Source organism: Nanorana parkeri, unplaced genomic scaffold (genome assembly GCF_000935625.1).
Source record: "Nanorana parkeri isolate BGI_ZX_2015 unplaced genomic scaffold, ASM93562v1 scaffold3534, whole genome shotgun sequence".
In the NCBI taxonomy this organism is placed as follows: Eukaryota; Metazoa; Chordata; class Amphibia; order Anura; family Dicroglossidae; genus Nanorana; species Nanorana parkeri.
This window is the reverse complement of record NW_017309802.1, coordinates 20,572-40,949: the sequence shown is the minus strand read 5'-3', so window position 1 is coordinate 40,949 and position 20,378 is coordinate 20,572. Positions and strand designations below refer to the sequence as shown.

Sequence of the window (20,378 nt, the reverse complement as noted above, 5' to 3'; positions counted from 1 at the left end):
CATTAAAAAGGGATTTTTGCTCACACTTGTGATCCTTTTGTTGTGTATCTAGACTGGTGACCCTATGAAAACTATAAGGAGTAGGGATGTCTTGCTAAAGTATTTCTGAATTACTTTCCTTTTGGAGAATGCATTCAGAGAGAGATTGAATGTGATACATATTCTAGACCTTATTTTTGAGTGACCAATTAGCCTATCTGAAGTGACAGCTGAATATTCTTTCAGCAAAGTTGCTGGGGGTGTGTCAGAGCACAGGAAATGCATCAGCAATCCATCTAGATATGCAATTTGCCTTCATCAGATGGCTGGCTGAGATTACATTAGCTGGGATATGGACATTAGCAAGGCTTGGCTTGGTACTAAGTGAGAGTGCAGTTTAAACATTGTTATTCATGGAGGGGTTTCTGATGCCTTCCTTGTTCTTGGTGATGGACTGTTGACATTCTTGCTCTCTAAAAACCTTAATGCTAAGGGCACTATTGAATCACAGGAAAAGAAAGAATAAAGAGGTCATCTTTTCAAGTTGCTTAATGTTCCTTCATATAGTAAAATAACTATTGTGTTTTAAAACTTATTTTATCCTTTAAATATAAACTGAGTGATGATGTCAAGATCCGTTAACGGTTCATAATTTACTATGTTTTGTATTTCAGATTGTGGTGCTGCCAAAGGTAGCAAGTTTGTTTTCCTTGCTTCTTTCAGATCCAGTGTGGCTAGTCAATCAGCATGCATTGGAGACATTCACTCGGTTTGCTGAGGTATACAGTATATTTGCACTTAATGATTTATATTTGTATAATATGTAGCAGCTCTTGAGTCAGTGTTTAAAAAAAAATCAGGTTTGGTACAGTATTTGTTTACATGTGACAGAACATGCGTATAAATGCAATCAAATATTGCACAAATACTGCTTAAGATAAAGTTGTTTGACTTTGATTTTGTGTCTTGTGTCAGCAAGTTCAGGCTTATGGGTTATCAGTTAAAAAGTGATGATCATTTTAAATGCAGATTTTGAAACAAACTTATGATCTTAAAATGGGTTTTGTTCTCTGCTACAGGAATGTTTTGGAGCAGTACTTGTTAAAGGATGCAAGAAATATGTTTAATACTTTAAATTACTGATTCAATATAACCATGTAGATGAGGAATTCCAATTTTCTCTGCTGCATGCTTTGACTGTCACTCTGAAATATTGAAGCCAGACACAGCCAGGTTACCTTTTTTATTAGCAGCATTACCAGCAATGGCAGTCTCAATATTACTCAAATGCCATCTGTACTTCAGTCATATACGGGATTTAAAAATGGCTTTATCTCGGTTTATTCTAGGGTATTCTTTTGATTTATAAGTTACACTTTCAGTTATATGAAGCCCTTTCATATAGTGATCTGATCTTTTATGACACTTCTTTACGGTAAAATGAGAAAGAAAGATAGTTAATATTCTGCTCTACATTTTCTTTTTAACTAACTTAAAACTGTTTATAAGGAAACCAGCTATGAAGAAATTGTTCCACAAAGCATGAATTCAGAAGACATCAAGAATCGTGTAATATCTTTTTTAAACAAGGTAAGCTATAGTTATCTCCTTTTAGACAGGCTGCCTGTAACTGAATGAGTCAGTCCTCATTCAGTTCTGTGTGTAAATCCCAGTTATGGCTCTGGAGACAGACATAAGTGGTAAGAAGAAACAAATATGTGAAATGAAGCGGAGAACGCCTACCTGTGAAAATTTTAAAATATTCATATGAACTATTTGTCTCATTATAAGAAATATTTTATCGTGTATCGTCCTACAACACCCTAAATGTCACTTTTTAGCTGCTTGTTGAATAATTTTCTCTTTCGTCCATTGAGCTACACCGCTCTGAAGAATTCTGAGATATAAGGTTATGCTGCTGTCTCCAGGAGACACTAGGCAACAACAAAAAAATTTAAAAACCACCCACTTTAAAGACATAACCCCTCACACCTGACAGTTTTTGCTTAGGGTCCTCAGGAAAATGGATGTCTCCTTCTGCTTTTTTATTTTATTTTGTTTCTTCGCTGAAGATTCTGCTACCAAGAGCTGCTAGTGGATTCATACCAGATATTCTTAAATCCTGGAAGTCTCTTGCTAGCTGACAAAATTGAGAGATTCATGCCAGATAAGTTAAATCCTGGAAGTTTGTCTAGTTCTAGTTTTTCTAGTTGTCATGAAGTTCTGATCTCAGTACTTATGCTTTGACCCACAGTGGTCCTGCATTCCTGTTTTAATCTAACGGTCAGGCCAGTATTACCTGGTGATTCCCGATATGTCGGGAACAGGGCCATGGAGTCGTGAGTAAAAGTGTATTTACTGAATGTTTATAAGGTTAGGTTTTTTTCCCCCTCGTTTTACTTGGGCTGTGTGCTTTTAGAATCCTTTTTGGCTAATGCTTTTTTATTTGGCGATTGCCTGAATTTATTTAAATTTCCCGCTGTCTCTTTTAGAGGTTGGGACTTTGATTTGATGACGTAAAGTAGCCACCACTCCAAGATTGCTCCTGTGATGGACTATAATATCACCTTTTAGTTAGCCAATTTGTACTGAATTCATAGTCTATCACGGGAGCAAGCTTGGAGTAGTGGCTGCTTTACAACACACACAGGGACCATCAGGAACAAAAATAGCCACCCTCCACAAGGAAGTTCAGTGCCCGCACCAGTTCAGAGATTTGAGGATGTACACATTTGAGTGATACACATGTACACATTTGAGTGATACACATGCTACATTTTTGTTGACATTTAAAGTACTTGAATACATTTTTAAGATTTAACTCAGTTTAGTGTCACTTTTTAAGTATCTGTATCGTTTTCCAGATGATTTTGTATTAAAAAAAATGCTCCATTTCTCCTGAAGTTGATTCTCCAATTTCTTGTCTTAACAAGGCGTTGATTATTCCTACTGATGACCCTTCTTTGTTTAAGGATCCTACTGACAAAAATTTGTAGAATCTTTCTCGTAGCATTTATTTGTACCATTTATTAATTTATTCGGCTCTTCAACCATTATTGACTATGGTCCTTATTTGCCAAACGTTGGCTACTTGGACGAAATCTTTATGTACAGAACAGGAGAGTGCTGGATTGGATCCTTGTTTTATTGGTTGTGTGGGTCAGATAACTGTTGCTTCTCATTTCATATGTGATGTGTTCCTTGATTCTTGTCATCTGTTGTCTTGTGTGTCTGTCTCTTCCATTCAGATAAGCAGTGCTATCTGGTTTAAGTGCTGGTTGGCGGAAACCCAGTGCAAAAAGGGTCTTTCCACCACTGACGCTATTGCCTGGTCTGCTTCGCTGGATAGAACAGAAAGGAATTCTAGTTATTCTCATTACTCCCAGATTGGCTTCTTAGGGTTTGGTATGCAGATTTGGTTCATCTAATAGCAGACGATCCCTAGTTTCTTCTACTCGTAAGATTTATAAATGTACATGCAAGGTTTATTTTTGCTGGTGTGTGTCCTTGGGGTTTTCTCCACGTGCTTTTTCTACGTTGCAAATTTTCTCTTTTCTTCAACTTAGGGAAGATCAACGTTTAGCTCTAACTACCATAAAGAGTCAGATATCTGCCTTGTCAGCCCTTTAACGTCCTCTTACTTGTAATTCTTTGATTCGTACTTTTATTCAGGGTGTTCCACGTGTGGCACCTTCTGTTAGGTCTTTTCTTCCTCCATGGGATTTGAACTTGGTTTAATCTATTTTACAAAGACCTCCTTTTGAACCTATCTGAGTCATTAGGACAACCTTGGTGGTTGTCCTGTGTTTCCATCTCCATGGTTCCATCTCAGGTCAGTCAGTGGCTGTTGCCCACCTCTCAGCTGGACTTCTTTTGGACATCCTGACTGTGTCTAAGTTCCTTTTTCCCCCTCTAAGGACGATTGAGAAAATAATATTGTTGTACGTACTGTAAAGTCTATTTATCCTAATCTTATAAGGGACAACGACCCATGTTGTTTGTCCCGTGTATTGCTTTCTCACAAAACTGAGGCATGCTGAGTAGAAGAGGGGTTGCATAGGCACTGATATTTTTTCTGTTTGCCAGTGTCCCAACTTCCTTTAGGATGGCAGTAAAACCCGTCTGTTTCTGAATTCCGGTGTCCCTTTTAAAGGACAAAGAAATAGATTTGATGGTAAATACAAAAATCTTATTTAATGGCTGCCTACTTTACTAATCTTGTAGCATCTCTGTAACAGAGCTAGGGTGACTGAAGAAACACTTTCAAGAGTGTCAGATGCCTGGTCCTCTGCACGCTGTAGTCCCTACACCGGCCCCCACATCACTATGCAATGCAGCAGGAGACCAGGCTTACCTTGAAGTCAGATGCAAAAGATTTTTCCCATATCTAATTTTAACTCTTGAAGTGCTATCGTGGAGAGACTGGTAACATATAGTAACCATCATGCTCATCAACTGTCCTAACTAACCTTAGGCCGAAACAGCTTTACAACCATGCTAAATGTTTGCCTTATACCAACCTATCTGGGCAGTAAACCTGCTCATCCACCTGCCTATTCATCTGAAGTTAAACTAGGTTGGGTGTCACAGATTTTCCATCCCCACTTTTAATACTCCGTTATCACATGGAAATACTCAAACAATGCACATATCTTTCTAGTAGCCATGTTTATCCATTCTACTTTGCACCATTTTGTTTCGTTCTACTTTGCACCATTTTGTTTGTGTAACTTTTATATCATAATTTTCTTTAAATGTTCAGGTTGTTACCTCTGTGGAACCAGATAATGGCAGAAAGGAACGACTAGAGGAAGAAAGAGGAGCTTTGGAAAACTTTTTTGTTAACTGTGTAGCAAAGCATGAAGAAATTCTTTCTTTAGAGGTAAGTAGTTTTCATGATAAATGTTTCTCTATCATTTATTGAGGGACACAGCTTGATGGATATTAAGCAACCTAGGTTTATACTGCTGCCTACAGGAGAAATGGACACATGGTAAACAGAAAACTAGAGGCCAGCCCCTAGAGGCTTATACCCCTGCCACCCACACCTGCTCTGTTTCTCAGTGTCCTTAGGAGAATAAATGTCTCTTTCCTTTCAGCGAAATTCTTTTATTAAATGGGAAGATTTTCTACTATCAACAGCTACTAGTAGATTCAGAATATTGGAAATCCTGGAAGTCTCTCCCAGGTTTTCTAGTTCTTTAAATATACTGGTGTTCTCTCTGCATTGGTCCTGCAGTCAGCAGTGACAACCCATCTGCGTTCCAGTTATCACAGGACTCTGCTATTAAGGTCAGGCCAGTTAACTTGGCAAGCAATCGCATGACAATCAGGACCAGAACTGTCATTTTCTCCCTTCCCTGTCGCTGAAGACTTATGCTGCGATGCTAAATGCTTTGTGGATTAATTTAATCCCTGCTAGCTCTGCTCACTCTTTTTACTCCTTTTTTTTTTTTTTTTACTCGCTTTGGAGATGCATTGTCTGATACTGAGGGGTTGATTTACTAACCTTATAAACACACCACGAACGTGTATACACCTCTGCAGTGTGTTCCCTCCCAGCATGATCTATGGGTGGAATCTAAACACCTTTGTAATGTGTACACACCCAGCAGGTGTGTTGTGCAAAGCCCTGAAGGAATTCCAAGGTGATGTTGGGTAAATTAGCTCTATGTTGTGTTGCTTGCGTTGATGAATGCAAGGAATGTAAATGCATGAGCTAACCATTTTTGTCTAAACTGTGAAGCAGCATTATATATGCATCATGTGCATGATTTTTCCATATATGGCATTAGTGGAAATATGCTTTTAGAGACTTTTTGGTTGATAAATACGTTTTGCTGTGTGAAAATCACACACACCTGGTGTGTGTGTGTGTTTAGGTTAGTAAATCACCCCCTGAGTCTCTCTCCATTAAAAGAAATGCATTCCACTATCCAAATTTTCAGTTAAGGCAGTTTGTTCCTCCCAAACTGTGGAAGAGTCCACCATTCTTATACGTTGCACTATGTCTATTAGAGCTGCAGTTAACGATTATTTTCAAAATCAATTAGTTAGGCGATTATTTTCAAAATCAATTAGTTAGGCGATTATTAAGTAAGGTTAATCGGATAAAAAATAAAATACATTTTAAAAAATGGCTCCAGTAATGGACTACTAGTTTGTATTGAGATTGTAGTCCATCACAGGAGCAAGCTTGAAGCGGTGGAAGTAAAAAAGAAAAAAAAAGTGTGGTGTGCAATATAGGGAAATGAAAAGTGTAAAATTATACAGCAATGAATGCAGACTAGCACCGGATATAGAAGACTACAAAACCCAGCAATAGTACATTATACAGCACAATGCAGAATACCACCAGCTATAGAGGAATACAACAAATCCTAGCAATAGTACATTATACAGCACAATGCAGAATACCACCAGCTATAGAGGAATACAAATCCCAGCAATACATTATACACTGTATGTATAATGTATTGCTGGGATTTGTATTCCTCTAGCTGATGGTACATTGTGCTGTATACAGCACAATGTACCATCAGCTAGAGGAATACAAATCCCAGCAATACATTATACACTGTATGTATAATGTATTGCTGGGATTTGTATTCCTCTAGCTGATGGTACATTGTGCTGTATACAGCACAATGTACCATCAGCTAGAGGAATACAAATCCCAGCAATACATTATAGAGCACTATGTGTGGGAAAGTGCAGGCTTACCTGAGCAGTCTTCTAGCAACTTGCTTCTAAGATCAGGCCTGTCATCCCCCCCCCACATCTGCTCCTCCTTACTTCTTCCCGCATCCCTGTGCCAATCGTGGATGTGGGTGGGCGTGAGGTGGGGAGGAGGTGTGGCGTGTGGATGCGGGTCTGGAAGCGACAAGCGTGAGGTGGGGAGGAGGTGTGGCGCGCAGCGTGTGTGGAGCCGTGAACAGGGCCAACTAATCAGAGGCCGATTAATCGATGATTGAAAAAGTTGACAACTTTTTCAATCATCGATTATGTCGATTAGTTGTTGCAGCCCTAATGTCTATGCTCAGCTCTCGTAGATCTGAACACTCCACATAGGTGTTTCCTCATCAACCCATAAGCGGTTCCTGGCACTCTATCTGTCTTTAAACGATTTTTTCAAGTGATGGCCTGCACCTACCATGGTCAACCCACCTGTGCCTCGCCCTAGCAAAGCCTTGACAATCCATGCCCCTAAATCCATTGCTCGCTTCCTTACTCCTCTCTCATTCTTTTGCTAACTCGTCAAAATCTCTTAACAAACATTTGGCAGCTGCTAGTGTTGACACTTATTGATTGCATTGACCAGATGATTTTCACGTTAAACTGTCTATTTGTCGCGGCACTGCATGCAAGCTGGGCACTCTGGCTTAACTACTGGTAGCAGCGTGGGAAATCCCATTTTTTTACTACCGTGTTTCCCCGAAAGTAAGACCTACCCCGAAAATAAGACCTATTGCTATCTTCAGGGATTTCTGTAATATAAGACCTACCACCGAAAATAAGACCTAGTTCGGCGGTAGGGGGGCGCACATGTACCGGTATTGCTGCATCCAAGCAGCCAGCAAGGGGTCTGTTGGAGTGTAGCAAGGAGTGTAAAAATCAATGACACCGTCTGCAAGATGGCAAAAAACTTTCTGCCCGCCGCAGCTCCCTCCCTCTCTCACCCCCTCCTGTTGGCCCGTCTGCCCGCCGGTCCACTCGTCTGCCTCGGCTTTTAGGAAATTAGAGCGGCCGCTGGAAAACTACGTTTCCCAGCAGGCACAGCGGCATGGCCAGTGGGGTCGAAGTTGAGGTGAAGGAATTTCTGATTGGCTCCCTGGACGGCATTACAGACCTCCAGACAGCTGCAGCCAGGTACCGTACTGTAACAGTCACAGTACCATTCTTTCACTCCAATTCTCAGTACATTACATACCGGTATCTCTGCTCTGCAGTGTGCTTCAGCATATTTTATCATCAATTAATTAGAGATGTTTTATAAAACAGTTTTATCTCTACTCTTTATCTCTATATTTCTTTATCTAAATTATGGTAGAAAAAAAGTATGTGAGGGGATCCTCAATGGGGACAGTATGCAGTCTATAATGTCCCATTGAGCATCCCCTCACATACTTTTTTTTTTTACTATAATTTAAATAATAGAGATAAAACTGTTTTATAAAACATCTCTAATTAATTGAAGATAATAAAATATGCTGAGGCACACAGAGCAGAGATACCGGTATGTAATGTACTGTATCATACAGTACTGGAGAAGGAGAGTGAAAGAATGGTACCAAAAAACAAACGTGAGGGCGCAAGGCTAGAGGGACTATGAAGCTGATTGAAACAAAGTGAGGGAAGCAAGAGGAGATGGATCACTTACTTTTAAGTGGATCTCGGAACCGGATGGATGTAGAACAGTGGAGGAAATCGTGGAGTCCAACGTGTGCAATCAGTGAAGGCTAGTGTGTTGCCTCGGGTAGCTCATCACAGGGAAATGAGAAGAGAGGGGTGGACAGGGGTGCAGGTGATGGCACACATAACAGAGTTTTCACCTACATGCACTGTCTTGATTCTTTGTTTTGCGCCTTCCCGTGTCTTTTATGTTGGCCCAGATCTCCTTTCTACTCTTCAGGGATTGTTGACTTAGGGGGGTCATTGTTCCTTTTCCCCCAACCAAATGATTTCTAGGTTTTTACTCAAAACCGTTTACAGGTCCGAATCCCAAAGGAAGCATTCGTTCCAACTCGGACTTACAGGCCCACATCGTCTTTGAACGTATTTTAGAGTCTCAGGTGTCATTTATTATGTCATCAGTGATTCCTTATTTTTCCTATGGAAATCAACCGCTATCAGTTTGTTGTTCTTTCCTATCATCTTGCCTTGACCCCAAGAATGTACACAAGGTCCTCACACCTGTTCTAGGTCTTCTTTGTCTCTGTACAAGTATCTGATGCTTCAATACTACTATCTGCTACTTTGAGATCAGACCTCCCTGGCTTCGGTTGCCAGTGTGTCAATCACGTTGCAGACTTTGGGGAACTTTGGATGGATCCTAACATTGAGAAGTCATCTCTGATTTGGTTGCATTGTTTGGAGTACTTGGACCTTCTCTGATATGCTTTGCAGGCCAAGTTTTTTTCACTGTGCCAGGAGATGTTAACAAAGATTTACAGGGTTATTCACAAAAGGCTGAAGAGTTTGGAGAAGGCAGGAATAGTGAACAATCTAGGACAACATAGCTGAACTGGAAAGAGAGCTGAATTGGAGAGTTTTTTCAAATCGGCTATTTTGGCCTTGATTGTTCACTTCTCCTATCTTCTCCAAACTCTTCACCCTGTTGTGAATAGCCCTGTTAGATTAGGCAATATCTGTCTTCTCTACAAAGCTGCATGCGAGTGCTGGGATTGATGATATCCCCCTTCAAAGCAGTTCAGTGTACTCCAATTCCCTGGAGAACCGTGCAACAGAACATTTACACAGCGTGGAATAAATTGAGTCTTTTGGACTAGAAGTGAACCAGTTACATTTTCGACCCAGGATGTCTGTCATGGTAGTTTCTGTCCCCAGCAATGTCGGATCACAGGTTTGATTTTTTTTTCTTCCTTTACATCAGGAGATTGTCACTAATAAAGGTCCTGTCTTCTGGGTTGGGATGAAGTTCATGATCACCTGTTTGTTCGGGGTTGTTGGTTCAGGGTCGTAAGATAGCCATACACCTATAGATTATCTGCAGATTTTCTATCGTCGTATCGAAAAAATGCAACAGATTCCTCCATCTACGCTAAACTGTGTGGATGGAGGAATCTGCTGCTGGGCCAAGCTTCAGTATCTTGCTAGTCGGCCCTGCTGGCTCTCAAATATCTGAACAATGCCTGCATCCATCAGAGTGTTCAAGTATTTTGAGAGCCAGCAGAGCCGACTTGCAAGTTACTGAAGCTTGGCCCAGTGGGAGATTCCTCCATCCACACAGTTTAGCGTAGGTGCAGGAATCTGTTGCACTTTTTCCATCTGGACCATAGAAAATCCGCAGATAATCTAGAGGTGTATGGCTAGCTTTAGAAAGATTTTAAGCTTTCAATCAATGCCCTTAAATTACGAGCAATCATCTGTCATTACTTCACTGGTCCTCCTTTTTGACCGATATTTCTGTCTGGGTTATAGCTGATAATGGCACAGCTGTGACTTACATCAGTCATCAGGAGGGCACCAGGAGTGATGAAGGTAGAATCAATTCTGTCCTGGGCTGTGCTTCATTTTCCAGCAGTTTTCATGGTAAACATTCTTCTTTCTGTTAGTGGACACTCCATGGCCTCTACCGCATCAGCCAGATCTATTTTCTTAAAGACTGATCTTCCATCCTGCTTCTCGGTCTCTGGCTTTGACAGCCTAGCTATTGATGCTGAAGTTCTGGGCCATTTCAGCTTCTGTAATTCCAATCATGCTAAAAGACCATATATCATTATTCCATAAGACTTGTCACTGAATGTGGAAAACTTTGGTAGTTGTTCACAAAGGAGTTGAAGGATTTAGCCTAAAGTTCAGCAAAACCTTCGGCTCGTTTCAGCTGGAGAAAGCATTTGGTTAGACTATTCTCAATAGTGCATACAGCAGCCAAAATAAACAACTGAATGTAGCCGAGCGAACAGCCGGAGGGTAGAAAATGGTCCACCAAAGTGGACCGAAGCAATGAAAAATAGTTGAGATAAAAGGTCAAGGTTACTTTTCTGCGAGTGCTTCTTTTAAGCGGATTGAATCCTTGTTGTCATTCCAGTTACCGTGTTTCCCCGAAAGTAAGACCTACCCCGAAAATAAGACCTATTGCTATCTTCAGGGATTTCTGTAATATAAGACCTACCACCGAAAATAAGACCTAGTTCGGCGGTAGGGGGGCGCACATGTACCGGTATTGCTGCATCCAAGCAGCCAGCAAGGGGTCTGTTGGAGTGTAGCAAGGAGTGTAAAAATCAATGACACCGTCTGCAAGATGGCAAAAAACTTTCTGCCCGCCGCAGCTCCCTCCCTCTCTCACCCCCTCCTGTTGGCCCGTCTGCCCGCCGGTCCACTCGTCTGCCTCGGCTTTTAGGAAATTAGAGCGGCCGCTGGAAAACTACGTTTCCCAGCAGGCACAGCGGCATGGCCAGTGGGGTCGAAGTTGAGGTGAAGGAATTTCTGATTGGCTCCCTGGACGGCATTACAGACCTCCAGACAGCTGCAGCCAGGTACCGTACTGTAACAGTCACAGTACCATTCTTTCACTCCAATTCTCAGTACATTACATACCGGTATCTCTGCTCTGCAGTGTGCTTCAGCATATTTTATCATCAATTAATTAGAGATGTTTTATAAAACAGTTTTATCTCTGCTCTTTATCTCTATATTTCTTTATCTAAATTATGGTAGAAAAAAAGTATGTGAGGGGATCCTCAATGGGGACAGTATGCAGTCTATAATGTCCCATTGAGCATCCCCTCACATACTTTTTTTTTTTACTATAATTTAAATAATAGAGATAAAACTGTTTTATAAAACATCTCTAATTAATTGAAGATAATAAAATATGCTGAGGCACACAGAGCAGAGATACCGGTATGTAATGTACTGTATCATACAGTACTGGAGAAGGAGAGTGAAAGAATGGTACTAAAAAACAAACATGAGGGCGCAAGGCTAGAGGGACTATGAAGCTGATTGAAACAAAGTGAGGGAAGCAAGAGGAGATGGATCACTTACTTTTAAGTGGATCTCGGAACCGGATGGATGTAGAACAGTGGAGGAAATCGTGGAGTCCAACGTGTGCAATCAGTGAAGGCTAGTGTGTTGCCTCGGGTAGCTCATCACAGGGAAATGAGAAGAGAGGGGTGGACAGGGGTGCAGGTGATGGCACACATAACAGAGTTTTCACCTACATGCACTGTCTTGATTCTTTGTTTTGCGCCTTCCCGTGTCTTTTATGTTGGCCCAGATCTCCTTTCTACTCTTCAGGGATTGTTGACTTAGGGGGGTCATTGTTCCTTTTCCCCCAACCAAATGATTTCTAGGTTTTTACTCAAAACCGTTTACAGGTCCGAATCCCAAAGGAAGCATTCGTTCCAACTCGGACTTACAGGCCCACATCGTCTTTGAACGTATTTTAGAGTCTCAGGTGTCATTTATTATGTCATCAGTGATTCCTTATTTTTCCTATGGAAATCAACCGCTATCAGTTTGTTGTTCTTTCCTATCATCTTGCCTTGACCCCAAGAATGTACACAAGGTCCTCACACCTGTTCTAGGTCTTCTTTGTCTCTGTACAAGTATCTGATGCTTCAATACTACTATCTGCTACTTTGAGATCAGACCTCCCTGGCTTCGGTTGCCAGTGTGTCAATCACGTTGCAGACTTTGGGGAACTTTGGATGGATCCTAACATTGAGAAGTCATCTCTGATTTGGTTGCATTGTTTGGAGTACTTGGACCTTCTCTGATATGCTTTGCAGGCCAAGTTTTTTTCACTGTGCCAGGAGATGTTAACAAAGATTTACAGGGTTATTCACAAAAGGCTGAAGAGTTTGGAGAAGGCAGGAATAGTGAACAATCTAGGACAACATAGCTGAACTGGAAAGAGAGCTGAATTGGAGAGTTTTTTCAAATCGGCTATTTTGGCCTTGATTGTTCACTTCTCCTATCTTCTCCAAACTCTTCACCCTGTTGTGAATAGCCCTGTTAGATTAGGCAATATCTGTCTTCTCTACAAAGCTGCATGCGAGTGCTGGGATTGATGATATCCCCCTTCAAAGCAGTTCAGTGTACTCCAATTCCCTGGAGAACCGTGCAACAGAACATTTACACAGCGTGGAATAAATTGAGTCTTTTGGACTAGAAGTGAACCAGTTACATTTTCGACCCAGGATGTCTGTCATGGTAGTTTCTGTCCCCAGCAATGTCGGATCACAGGTTTGATTTTTTTTTCTTCCTTTACATCAGGAGATTGTCACTAATAAAGGTCCTGTCTTCTGGGTTGGGATGAAGTTCATGATCACCTGTTTGTTCGGGGTTGTTGGTTCAGGGTCGTAAGATAGCCATACACCTATAGATTATCTGCAGATTTTCTATCGTCGTATCGAAAAAATGCAACAGATTCCTCCATCTACGCTAAACTGTGTGGATGGAGGAATCTGCTGCTGGGCCAAGCTTCAGTATCTTGCTAGTCGGCCCTGCTGGCTCTCAAATATCTGAACAATGCCTGCATCCATCAGAGTGTTCAAGTATTTTGAGAGCCAGCAGAGCCGACTTGCAAGTTACTGAAGCTTGGCCCAGTGGGAGATTCCTCCATCCACACAGTTTAGCGTAGGTGCAGGAATCTGTTGCACTTTTTCCATCTGGACCATAGAAAATCCGCAGATAATCTAGAGGTGTATGGCTAGCTTTAGAAAGATTTTAAGCTTTCAATCAATGCCCTTAAATTACGAGCAATCATCTGTCATTACTTCACTGGTCCTCCTTTTTGACCGATATTTCTGTCTGGGTTATAGCTGATAATGGCACAGCTGTGACTTACATCAGTCATCAGGAGGGCACCAGGAGTGATGAAGGTAGAATCAATTCTGTCCTGGGCTGTGCTTCATTTTCCAGCAGTTTTCATGGTAAACATTCTTCTTTCTGTTAGTGGACACTCCATGGCCTCTACCGCATCAGCCAGATCTATTTTCTTAAAGACTGATCTTCCATCCTGCTTCTCGGTCTCTGGCTTTGACAGCCTAGCTATTGATGCTGAAGTTCTGGGCCATTTCAGCTTCTGTAATTCCAATCATGCTAAAAGACCATATATCATTATTCCATAAGACTTGTCACTGAATGTGGAAAACTTTGGTAGTTGTTCACAAAGGAGTTGAAGGATTTAGCCTAAAGTTCAGCAAAACCTTCGGCTCGTTTCAGCTGGAGAAAGCATTTGGTTAGACTATTCTCAATAGTGCATACAGCAGCCAAAATAAACAACTGAATGTAGCCGAGCGAACAGCCGGAGGGTAGAAAATGGTCCACCAAAGTGGACCGAAGCAATGAAAAATAGTTGAGATAAAAGGTCAAGGTTACTTTTCTGCGAGTGCTTCTTTTAAGCGGATTGAATCCTTGTTGTCATTCCAGAAAGAGAACTTGACAGGTTGTTTTGTAGGCATATGAGCTGGGAGATACAGTGCCTTTTTTTCAAGTTTATGCCTATTCATATTGAGAAGTAAATATTTCTTAAGCTTTGTCACAGATTTGTTAATCTATGACTTTGTCTTCTATACATAATTTCTGTAAGTTTTACGTGGTTGAGGTGCCTGCCTCCATAGACACCTCGACTTTGTAAAACTTGTACAAGCGGCGATTAAATGCCTTTGGTTTCCTTTTTGTTTGATCCAGCACTGTTATGCTGGTTTGCCCATGTTGTTTGGGCATGTGCCCACCCCTCAGTTTGCACTGTTTTTGGACGTCCCTAGGTTGCATAATATGTATCAAGGTCCCTCAATGGGCAATAAGGAACCTCACCGTAAAGCCTTTTCTTTTATTCCTTTGAGAGACACTGCTTCTTTCCCTTTTATAGGTGGCTGTTCTCTCTTTGGACTGAGTGCTACAACTGAGCAGGTGGGACTGGTTATAGGCCCTATTGAGCTTGGCTTCAGTTTTATACGTAATATGGATGCACCGATACAGATACTTGTATTGGTGCCGATACTTCCACCAATACCGGAACTTCTGGTCAGAGGGAGACTTCCTGAGACCAGCAGTGCCACGAGGGAACCTGGCCAATCAGGAACCAGAGCGGCGGGTAATGGCATGCTGCTCAGTTCCTGATTGGCTGGGAAGCCAGCTTCCTGGCCAATCAGCCTTGAGCTGGCCAAACAGAATGGTGTCATTACCCGCCCTCTTGATTGCCCAGGGGAAGCCATTCAGGACACGGAAGATCGCTGTAAAGCACGGTAGTAGCTCCACCTGGTTGGATCCGTGTAAGCTGACCAGGCATAAAATAAGCATACTTATATTGGGTTGGACTAGGCATATAAATGTATACCTGGAGTTGAGCATTCATGTCAAAGGTGCAGGCTTTTAGGCCATCATCCTTATCCTGGTTTCACTGCTCAATAACTTTGTACAATGAAGCCAGTAAAGTCTGAAAAGTCTAAATTGACATTCTGCATACTACATACCAAGTTATTTACTCACTATATTCTGAAGCCACAACAAGAATGACTGACTACCACGGAGCTTGCAGCCCATTTACATCTGTCCTCCATGTGTTCTTTTGTGAGTAATGCATATTTTATCTGAAACTGATATCAGTTATAAGTGAACTCATAGTTTAAATAGAGAATAGCTGGAAATTTTCATCCTAATAGGTTTTTTTTGTGTGTTTTGTGTTTTGTAGCCTTGTAGAAAGAGATCTCGAGAAGACAAAATGTTCAAAGTGGAGGAATATGGAATGCATATCCTTTCTGCAGAAAAATCATTAATTTCTGTGCAGGCCTTAATAAAGGAAGGCCCCTTTCCAGTATGGCTACCAGAGAAATTGTACAGCATCCAAAACCTGGTATCTAAACTACAACAGAGTTGTCAGCAACAATCATAGGGTAAGTCTTTCCAAAAAGATTCAGGTGCAGTGTGGGAAGGATTAGATCCTCTGCAGTCTTTTATTACTCTCTGTATCTGAATTGGGGAAATTGTTGACCCTTCCTTCTGCAAATTCTGGTTACTTAGCTAATATACTGATACTCTGACTTAAAAAGCCTAGGAACAATTATGCAAATAATGAGTTCTTAGCGGTTTTCTTGATCCAGGTGAGTGACTCAAAAAAGTATTGAAGTAAGAAAAAGCTAGGCAAGTGGGAGGTGAGAAGGAAGCTAGGTCAAGTAAATGTTTTTTGGTGTTATGGGTTTATATTAAAGTTCACTTGTGGTGTTTTTTTGGTGTTATGGGTTTACATTTAAGTTCACTTGTGGGGTTTTTTTTTTTTTTTTTCTTAGATATGTTTTATACATTTTTTTTTTAATTTTTCAGAAAAATACAAAACATAGAAAAGCTGTGAAATATAAAAATAACACAAGAAACAGTTGGTCCGGTACCACATAATAAGGGATAAACATATCAATATCTATAGCTCCTAAATTATTAGTCCGTCTCGCATTCAGAAACCACTCTGTTTACTAAAACGGTTGTATTAACCTAGAAACATCTGATTGAGAGAAAGTCTTGCTCATGAAAGATTGCCACATGCAAAAAAAGGTTTTGGTCTGAATCTCCCGTTGAAGTTCTGCATGCAAACGTTCCCTGTGGAACAATTGCAAAAGTTCTGTCTGAACATCTTGCTCTGATAGAGAGCTAGAGGCATTCCAAGGTCTCATTAGACAGCCCCCAGCAGAACGTAAACAAATAGAACTATGAGATGATGCGTGGACCTATATGGGTTGGACTTGATGGACGTATGTCTTTATTCAACCCCAAATACTATGCAACTATGTAAATATGAATCCAGTCCAAGTCTTTATTAATTTTGATTGGATTTTAATTTTTGAGTTATAACTAAATAAGTACAAGCCACTCTTCTGACTTTATTGTATCCCATTACTAACTTATCTACTAAATTGGAATCAGGAAAATCCTTAGCCCATTCCTTGACATTGGAAGACTCGAGAGGTTTAACATGTATGGTTTGGAGGCGTTCATATATCTATGAAATAGAATACGTGTTAGTTGTCATTACAGTATCTAGAAAAGGTTTCCTAAAGAAAATTTGAGGGTCAGTGGAAACCTCTTTCTAACTCCTAGTTACCTGAAAAAAAGTATAAAGCATAAGTGCTTGGCAGATGGTATTCGTGAATCAGATCTTGGAAAGATTTAAGTTTAAAAGATTACTTATGAAACAAATGTTTCCAAAGTCTGGAAGGCTGCATAATCATGCCCTTGAGGGAACATTGGGCGATGTAACAATGGACAGTAAGATGAGATAAATGGAGACAATATTAAAACCCTACGAACCTCTCCAGGCTATAATAGTATCTTTAATCAATGGATTATGCCGAAGCTCCTTCAGGAAGGGCTGAAAGTTTACAATGGAGGATAGTCTTAAGGTCCCAGGGTTATACCTGTATACCTCTGCCGCTTCTAAAGAACAGTTAGAAAATTTGGATCGGTCAGTCAACCAAGCAAGTAGATCTTGAGAGCGTTGAGAAGGAAAAAAATAAAACATAGTCTCCAAAAAGGGCTATTTTCATTTCCTCCGGCCCCACCTTAAACCCCTGAATAAGTGGTGTGTGCAGGATATAGCGGGCTATGGGTTCCAAAGCAATATTAAATAATAAAGGAGAGAAGGGACATCCCTGTCTAGTCCCTTTCTGTAGCTGGATGGGTGGAAAAAAAGCAGTCAGAATACGTGCTACTGGAGAGGAAACACATTTATTGTAGACAGGAAAGGACCCTACCCTGAAAGACTATCTGTGTCAGGTGCGGGTCTCTGCCTCTTTAAGTGAGCGAGCTTGAGTATATCGTCTTTACGTATCTGTGAGAGACCCTGCTGATTGGCAAATTCCAACGTTGCAGTTATTGTTGGCTGCTGCAATCTTCTCATGGGACCTCGAGTTCACCTCCTCCGCAGATGATACCAGAGAGCAGCCGTCCGCCATCTTGCCCACATGTCCCTGTTGCTTGTGAGAAGCGTGGGATTGAGAGCTGGGTTTTGAGGTGGCCAGGAAGCAGTCCATGCCGTGCACCTCCCCGATCGTAAGGCGCAGTCTGCTGGACGGTGGCCCAAATTTCTATAGTGATTTTGTTATCAGAGTGGGAGGGCAGCCTCCCTGCTGCTCGTTACATGAGTGCCTGAACCGGAATTCTCACTTGTGTTTTGAATTGGAACTGACAAAGTACTTGAATATTAAGCAGGCACCTACAGGGGTACCTTTTTAGATATGTTCTGGAGCATCCCAGGTGACAGAAATTAGGGCTTTAAATGATGGATATCTAGATTTTTGTGCAGAATGTTTAGTTCTTGAATACCTCTTCCTAATCTCTCACTTAAGCCATCTATCAAACTGGAAGATTAATAGTTGTGGGAGGGTGTGTAAAAGAGCACAACTTTCCAAGAGAAAGTTGCTATTTGTATAATTAAACATCCTAAGGGGAATTTATCAAAACTGGAGCAGACAAAATCTAGAGAAGCTGTGCATGGCAACCAATCGGCTTCTCTTTCATTTTCAAATCTTAACTGAACAAACTGAAGAGAGAAGCTGATTGGTTGCCATGCACAGCTGCTCCAGATTTTGTGTGCTCCAGTTTTGATAAATTCCCCCTCCCTGTGTTTTAGTGCATTCAGACAATGTCATGTGCCCGCTTTACAGTTTTGCTAATCAGCTTTGCAGGTTTATTCTGTACTAGTAATCCTAACCTGGCCTAAAATTTTTCTAAAGTGACAACGCTGCTGTGTTGTATGTCAAATCAATCCTTGTGGAGCCCTTGGATCCTAGCTCCAGGTTCAGCTTGATAAATCGATCCATTGTTTATTTGGAGCACACACTTCAGGACCATATTGCATGTTACACGCATATTCAGGGTGTAACATGAAACATTGTCACATCTGCACACCTCCCCCCTCCCTTACCTGAATCACAAATTTTCCCCACAGGCTGCTGCTGTATTTTGAATTTGGCGCAGCTCTGCATGGCTCCATCCACACAGCCAAGTTGTCCATTCACCGATGCTTTGACAGGATCTGTGAATGGAGAAACTACAAGTCTCAGACACCGCAGCAGAGGGACTTGTAGTTCTCAATAGAACACAAGTGTGGTGACTTCGCCACACTTGTAGTCCTTTCATTGTTCCTTACATCCGTGTTGCTAATTGTCCACACTGAGGTATGGAAATGACCAGGAGGAGGAATCTGTAGGAGCCAGAGCATTGCAACCATGATCTACTGGCTCCAATGCAAAAAAAAAAATGCATGCACATTTGTTTTCTTTTATGAAGACTCATGCATTTATTTTTTCTCATAAAGTAAACTTTGTTTTTAAAATGGATTTAGTTGGGTTTTATGTGATTATCTACCTAAAACAGTGAATGTAATTGAAGTTAAAAAAAATCAACATTTTTTGATAAGGATAAGACATGGTTTTGAAGAAGCGCCAACAAGGTTTGCCGTATAAAAAAAAAATCTATGAAATCCATTAATGACAATGGAAAAGTATAGTACACCCATGACTGCTTAGAGAAAGTTTGTCGAAATTTTGTTTTTTTTAGCAAGCAAAAGAGGTCCTGTTTCCTGTCCCCTGTCCTGTATTCCAAGAAACGCATTTTACTGGTCAAAAATCGTTTTTTCTTCATCATACAGTACAGGGCACTGGCAGGTTCAGAGACAACTGAGATGTCCCCCTACAATGAAATGAGGGGTGGGCATTACAGCAACCACCAACAGGTCCACGTAACAGAACACAGAGGGGAAACCCCAAATTTAGATAGCAGCCTATCCCACCTTGTGGCCGAAACTGCATCAGCAGATGCCTGAGCATCCACCTGGTAACTTTGTGACTGTATGAACAGAAGACCAGGCAGCAGGCTTGCAAATTTGCAATGCAGGTGCTTGATGATGGAAAAAAAACAAAAAGCACTGACAGATCTAGTAGAGTGTGCCTTCACAGAAAAGGGTGGAGCCTTCTCTGTACAGAATAGGCATGCACAATCACCTGTCTAATCCACCTTGAGATGGTGAAAGAAGACACAGGGAGCCCCTTCGGCCTATGCATAACCTTATCCTTGTGAAGAAAGAAAATGTTCCTTGCACCATAGTGCTGCCAGCTGCAAAACTCTTAGCAGAAGTAAAAATGACAAGGTCCAAGATCCACCAGAAAGATAGTACCAGATTGAGATTCCACGGCATCACTGGGGGACACCTTGGAGGGGCCAAGTGAGCAACTCTCTAGAATAAAGCCTTTAACAGGGAATTAAAGACCAATAATAATGGCTAATGCCTCTATCTTCCCCTTGAGTGTACTCGGGGCCACATGTTGATCCAGTCCCAAAAGAAGGAAGGCGAAAATTCATCCCACTGAGTATTTTCTTGATCAACATTCTAATGGAGAATGTAGTTTTCGTTCGGAAAACGTAATTCATTCCAAAATCAAATGTTAGATAAAACCGTAATTCTAACAAAGTTAGCCTCTGGCATTATTGACCGTTCCAACAGTATTTTTTGGTACGAACATTTGTGCGTAAATCTACTCGTGTATACCCTACTTAAGCCTTCTAGGTATGATGGTACACCTTGCAAGAGGTGGACTTCCTGGCCTGCAAGAGTGTCTGAATCACAGAATTAGAATTAGACAGACTCCTATTGCTCTGGACCTGGGCTTCAACAGTTTAGCCATCAAGCCAGCGGCCAACAAGCAGGATGGAACAGT

General features: G+C 41.3%; 1 long non-coding RNA gene across 1 annotated transcript; it reads left to right on the top strand.

The window, feature by feature from the left end:
* Positions 1 to 656: 656 nt before the first annotated feature.
* Positions 657 to 4,797, top strand: LOC108803252. The gene is made up of 3 exons (XR_001942273.1): positions 657 to 758; positions 1,489 to 1,569; positions 4,742 to 4,797. It is a non-coding gene; the product is annotated as an uncharacterized LOC108803252 (long non-coding RNA).
* Positions 4,798 to 20,378: the final 15,581 nt, after the last annotated feature.